The sequence below is a fragment of the Felis catus genome, chromosome X (assembly GCF_018350175.1).
Source record: "Felis catus isolate Fca126 chromosome X, F.catus_Fca126_mat1.0, whole genome shotgun sequence".
NCBI classification, from domain to species: Eukaryota; Metazoa; Chordata; class Mammalia; order Carnivora; family Felidae; genus Felis; species Felis catus.
Genome location: NC_058386.1, coordinates 69,431,786 through 69,438,115, shown reverse-complemented (window position 1 = coordinate 69,438,115; position 6,330 = coordinate 69,431,786). Strand labels below are relative to the sequence as shown.

The following is a 6,330-nucleotide window of genomic DNA, read 5'->3' as shown; positions in this document are numbered from 1 at the left end:
TTGGTGTAGAACCTCAAACTTAAAAAGACTTTAAACAGTTTCAAAAAAAAGAATAAAAGACTTTAAACAGTTTCAGATCATTGTTTAAGGCAACAAAGAAATCCTTTCCAATATCACTGGCATTTTTTTCCACCTGCTCCTCCCTTCCCATGATTGTCACTCTAGCTGCACCAAGCTCACTTAGAACTCCTGGCTCCTGCTAAGCTGACATTGCCACCATCTCTCTCCAGCTGCCATCATGATAATCTTCTAGGACCTTATAAGCCATAATGAGATGTTCTCTGATATCTGCAAGATCTGGAGATTGCAGACTGGAAGTGCCTAGAGGTGGAAGAGAAGATGGTCAGTAGAACAGAGCGTAACATTGATGGCTTGCTCATTGGTGAAAATGCCTCCACTGAAGGCCTGGTGTGCAAAAGTACCAAAAGCACAATAATCACTTGTATTGATAATGTCATGATCCATCACTGGCAGGAAACCAGCTTCACAAAGGAAGCCTGCGAGAAGTACTTCAAAGATTACATGAAATTAATCAAAGGCAAACTTGAAGAGTAGAGGCCAGAAAGAGTCAAACCTTTTATGGCAGGGGCTTCAGAACAAATCAAGAAAATCCTTGCTAATTTCAAAAACTACCAGTTCTTTATTGGTGAAAACATGAATCCATATGTCATGGTTGCTCTGCTGGACTACAGTGAGGATGGTGTGATCTCATGTATGTATGATTTTCTTTCAGGGAAGTTTAGAAATTAAAAAAAATGTTAATGAATTTGGCTATTACTTTGGATGTATCACCTGTTGTCCTAACTGCCTACTGCTCTTCATCCACACAGCACTAAGACTTAGAAAAATGGGACTAATGTCATCTTGAGCTCTTCATTTATTTTGACCTTGATTTTATTGGAGTGGAGGCATTGTTTTTAAGAAAAAAATGTCATGTAGGTTGTCTAAAAATAAAATGCACTTAAACTAAAAATAATTTATCTCTGGCTTATAGTCCTCCAGTTTCAACTTAAACACTTCTAGGGAGAGGGAGATCACTCCTTAACAAGACAATCTATTCCACTGTGACATCCCTTAAGCATTCTAAAGTGCTAAATTCTGACTTCCTGTAATTTCTACCAATTGATCCACATTTTGCACTCTTAAGTGATACAGAGCAATTCTGCTTTTGTATGTGAATCCCTAAAACTACTTGAAGGCAATACACATGGCCTCAATCTCCACCCACACCATCCATAACAAGCATTTTCCTGTGTCAAATATCCCTCCCTGGTTCTTTCCAAAAATTCCACATTTGACTTCATAACCAGACTTAAAGCCAGCCTGGTTACTCTCTTCAAGAAGAATATCTGAGATTGTTCCATCTGGAAGGAAATCATTTCTCAGATGCAGTATCATCAGTCGGGAGTAAATAGAGCTACTAATCGTGTTGCTTTGGATTTCTAAACAATTAAGGGAGCCAGAGTTGCACATTAGACAAGCTAAAACAGTCAAACTATAGCATAGAACCTTCCACATCTTTTTCTTTATTCAAATTGGCATCCTATTGAAATATGGAGATCTGTGCAACTAATAACTTCCTTAAGAATGATCAAACAGGGTCATTTACTTCCCTTGTAAATCTCTAAATTTCTGGGCAAATAAACCTTCTACATCTGAAATTCTTAAGAACAAGTTAAAAAAAACAAAAAAATTCTTTTTCAGGAGGAATTAAGTATGACTTCTCCTATGTCAATGCTATGATGCAACCTGTCATTGATTTCAACTACAGACATATCTTGCTTTATTGCACATGGCTGAATTGCACTTCACAGATATTGAATTTTCTACAAATTAAAGGTTTGTGGCAATCCTGCTTCAAGCAAGGCTATCAGCATCATTTTTCAAACAGCATTTACCCACTTTGCATTTCTGTGTCACATTTTGGTAATTATAATATTTCAAAACTTTCAATATTATTGTATTTGTTATGGTGATCTGTGATTATGAATCTTTGGTGTGAATATTATAATTATTTGGGGGCACCACAAACCATGCCCATACAAGGCTGTGAACATAAATGTTATGTGCGTTCTGACTGATCCAACAGCCAACCATTACCTAATCTTTCTCCCTCTCGTTGGGCCCCCCTATTCTCTGAGACACAACAATATTGAAATTAGGCCATTTAGTAACCATACAGTGGCCTCTAAGTGTTCACGTGAAAGGAAGAGTTACACCTATCTCACTTTAAACCAAAAGCTAGAAATGATTAACCTTAGAAAGGAAGGCATGTAAAAAGATATGATAGGAAAAAACCTAGACCTCTTGCACCAGTTAGCCAAGCTGTGAATGCAAGGGGAAAGTACTTGAAGAAAATTAAGAGTACTATTCCAGTGAACACACAAATGATAAGAAAGTGAAACAGCCTTGTTGCTAATATGGAAAAAGTTTTAGTGGTATGGATAAAAGATTAAACCAGTCATAACATTCCCTTAAGCCAAAGCCTAATCCAGAGCATAAACCTAATTCTCTTCAATTCTATGATGTTTGAAGCTAGAAGAGATTGCTTCATGTTGTTTAAGGAAAAAGCTGTCTCTGTAACATAAAAGTACAAAGTGAAGCAACAAGTGTTGATGTAGAAGATTCAGCAAGTTATCCAATAGATCTAGCTAAGGTAATTAGTGAAGGTGGCTAAACAACAAAACATATTTTCAATATAGATTAAACAGCCTTATATTGAGAGAAGATGCCATTTAGGATTTTCATAGCTAGAGAGGAGAAGTCAATGCCTGGTTCCAAAGCTTCAAAGAACAGGCTGCTGACTGTTGACTCAGGCTAATGCAGCTGGTGACTTTAAGTCAAAGCCAACAAATCCTAGGGCCCTTAAGAATTATGCAAAACTACCCTTTTGCTCTATAAAGAAACAACACAGCCTGAATAAAACCACATTTTTTGACAAAATGGATTAATAAATATTTTAATCCCACTGCTGTAAACTATTCCTAAGACAAAAATATTCCTTTTTAAAATATTACTGCTTGTGTGTGGGGGGGAGGGGGAAGTTAAGCTGACAGTGTAGTAAGGGAATGCTATACTTGACTCCTTTCTCAAACACAGTTAAATAAATATCAAGTCATTATGAACAGCTAGGAAATCAATCTGAGGGCTGAGAGAACAAACTGCACAACTAGAGGGATAAAAAAGGCCACATCATGGATGGTAGGATGTGAGGTGATGGAATTTGGAGGAAAAAAGAAACCTACCCCTCCCTACCTTCCCCCCACATCCCCATGCAATGGTGGGGAGAGAGCCTGATCAGGCAGAGAAGAGAGAGAGAGAAGAACAGGGTGCAGGGCATTCACAGGTAAAACATTTGCCCAAAACAATTGATGGGAAAAATGAGAGGGCTGATTATCGTAAGTTTTTACAAGCAGTGAAACTCTAAGTATGAAATTTTAGAAGTCTGACCCAAAACCAAGTGGAGCCTAATGGGCATAGAGGTGCTCCTGTGGAGAAGGAGGGAAAAAAGGCCCTTGAGCAGACAGTGTGGTCTGAGAATCCCGTGGGGCATTGTGAGAGACAGTTCTCCTTCTTGGAGTGAATTTGGGAGAAGTGGTACTGCTTCTCCAGGGACAAAAGAGCCAGCAGGCAACATTGAGCAGACCCATTCATTAGCAAAAGAACAGAGGAACCTGCTGAAGACAGCTAACCTGGACACTGGCTTTTGCTATGCTTTTCCATAAACCTAAAAGTCCCTGCTCATTCATGCACCTGCCCTTCTGGGACAAAATAGCGCCAGCCACCTCAGAATGTGACCCTCCCACAGAGGATCAGGGTGGGTCTATGCTTCACCAGATCCTTGAAATTTGGAGTTTTGAAATCCAGCCTGCACACCTGAGATAAAACAAAGGAGCACTGTACCACCAGGTGGGCAGACAGTCCAGATACTGAAAAGGTAAAGGCAGTATTTAGAGGTATGCCTGGGACAAAAGAGGGGAGACTGTTCATTCTTTTGAGGGCTTCCTGAGCAGTGGTGGGCATGATCTCCCCACTCCAGGAACTAGAGAGGTGGCTGGTTCCATTTTTACCCCTGTCTATCAGGATGAACGAACATCAGTGGACAGCATAGCACCCACGTGGAGGCTTGAGACACTTACATTGAGCCCTGCACCCTAAGTTCTGCCTGTGCTTCTGAACTAGGGAAAGTGTGCCTGAGAACCAGAGCACCAGTTCTCACAGTTTATGAGATCCCACCCCACATCAGACTCTGCGCTAACAGCATGAAGCCTTCTTGGGATTTTCTCTCTCTCCCTATCAGTCCCTCTCCTGCTCATGTGTACTCTCCCTCACTCTGCCTAAATAAATAAATAAATAAGTAAGTAAATAAATAAATATTTAAAAAAAAAGAATATTATGAGAAATTATATGCTAACAAATGGGGCAATCTGCAAGAAATGGATAAATACTGAGGTGCCTGGGTGGTTCAGTTAAGCATCCAACTTCAGCTCAGGTCATGATCTCTCAGTTCATGAGTTTGAGCTCCACATCGGGCTCTGTGCTGACAGTTTAGAGCCTCAAGCCTGCTTTGGATACTGTGTCTCCCTCTCTCTGTCTCCCCTGCTTACACCTTGTTTCTCTGTTTCTCAAAAGTAAACATTAAAAAAAAATTAAGGAATGGATAAATTCCTAAGGACATGCAAACTACGAAAACTGAAACAGAAGGAAATAGAAAACTGGAACAGACTCATAACCAGTAAATTAATTGAATCAGTAATTAAACACATTCTATGAGTCCAGCATTAACTTCATTCTAAAACCAAAGGCCCCACTAAAAAGGAGAACAACAGGCCAATATTCCTGATGAACACGAATGTAAACATTCTCAACAAGATGCTAGCAAAACGAATCCAACACTACATTAAAAGAATTGTTAACTACGATCAAGTGGCATTTATTCCTGGGCTGCAGGAGCATTTCAATATTTCAAATCATTCAACATTATACACCACACTAATAAAAGAAAGGATAAGAACCATGTGATCCTATCAATAGATGGAGAAAAAGCATTTGACAAAATACAGCATTCATTCTTGATAAAACCCTCAACAAAACAGGGATAGAAGGAACATACTTCAACATTGTAAAGGTCATATATGATAGACCCATAGCTAATATCTTCCTTAATGGGAAAAAACTGAAACTTTTCCTCTATGGTCAGGAAGAAGACAGGGATGTCCACTCTCACCAATGTTATTTAATATAGGACTGGAAGTATTAGCCTCAGCAATTGGACAGAAAAAAAAAAAAAAACATCCAAATCAGCAAATAAGAATTCGAAGTTTCACTGTTCACAGACAACATGAAAATTTATATAGAAAACCCAAAAGACTATCAAAAAATTGCTAAAACTGATACATGAATTCAACAAAAGCAAAGGATATAAAATCAATGTACAGAAATCAGTTGCATTTCTATATGCCATTAATGAAGTAGCAGAAAAGGAAATCAAGGAATAAATCCCATTTACAATTGCACCAAAAGAAAGACAAATACCTCACGATTTCACTCATATGTGGTATTTAAGAAAAAAAAACAGATCAGCATAATGTTAGGGAAAAAAAAGAGAGAAGGATGCAAACCATAAGAGTCTTAACTATGGAGAACAAACTTAAGTTTGATGGAGGGAGGTGGGTGGAGAATGGGCTAAATAGGTCATGGGTATTAAGGAAGGCACTTGTGATGAAGGCATGTGTTGTGAATGTTATATGTAAGTGATGAATCACTAAATTGTACACCTGAAATCAATTGTACCTTATATGTCAAGTAACTAGAATTTGAATAAAAACTTGAAAAGAAAAAAAAAAATAAAATGGAATTGAAGGGTCATAGTTTCCAGCAACTCCACTACTGAATACCTATTTTAAAAGACATATGTACCACTATGTTCACTGTAGCAGTTTTTTTTTACACTTGCAAAGACACAGAAACCATCCAGGTATCCATTGATGTATGAATGGTTAAATAATATATGGTATATAATACACTATAATATACAATGGTAAACTGCTCATAGAAAATAATGGTCTTTGGCACAAAAACAGACACATAGACCAATGGAATAGAATAGAAACCCCAGAACTAGACCCACAAACGTATGGCCAACTCATCTTTGACAAAGCAGGAAAGAACATCCAATGGAAAAAAGACAGCCTCTTTAACAAATGGTGCTGGGAGAACTGGGCAGCAACATGCAGAAGGTTGAAACTAGACCACTTTCTCACACCATTCACAAAAATAAACTCAAAATGGATAAAGGACCTAAATGCGAGACAGGAAACCATCAAAACC

At 38.3% G+C, this 6,330-nt stretch overlaps 1 pseudogene; it reads left to right on the top strand.

Moving 5' to 3' along the window:
- Positions 1-238: 238 nt before the first annotated feature.
- LOC101094404 lies at positions 239-750 on the top strand (annotated as a pseudogene).
- Positions 751-6,330: the final 5,580 nt, after the last annotated feature.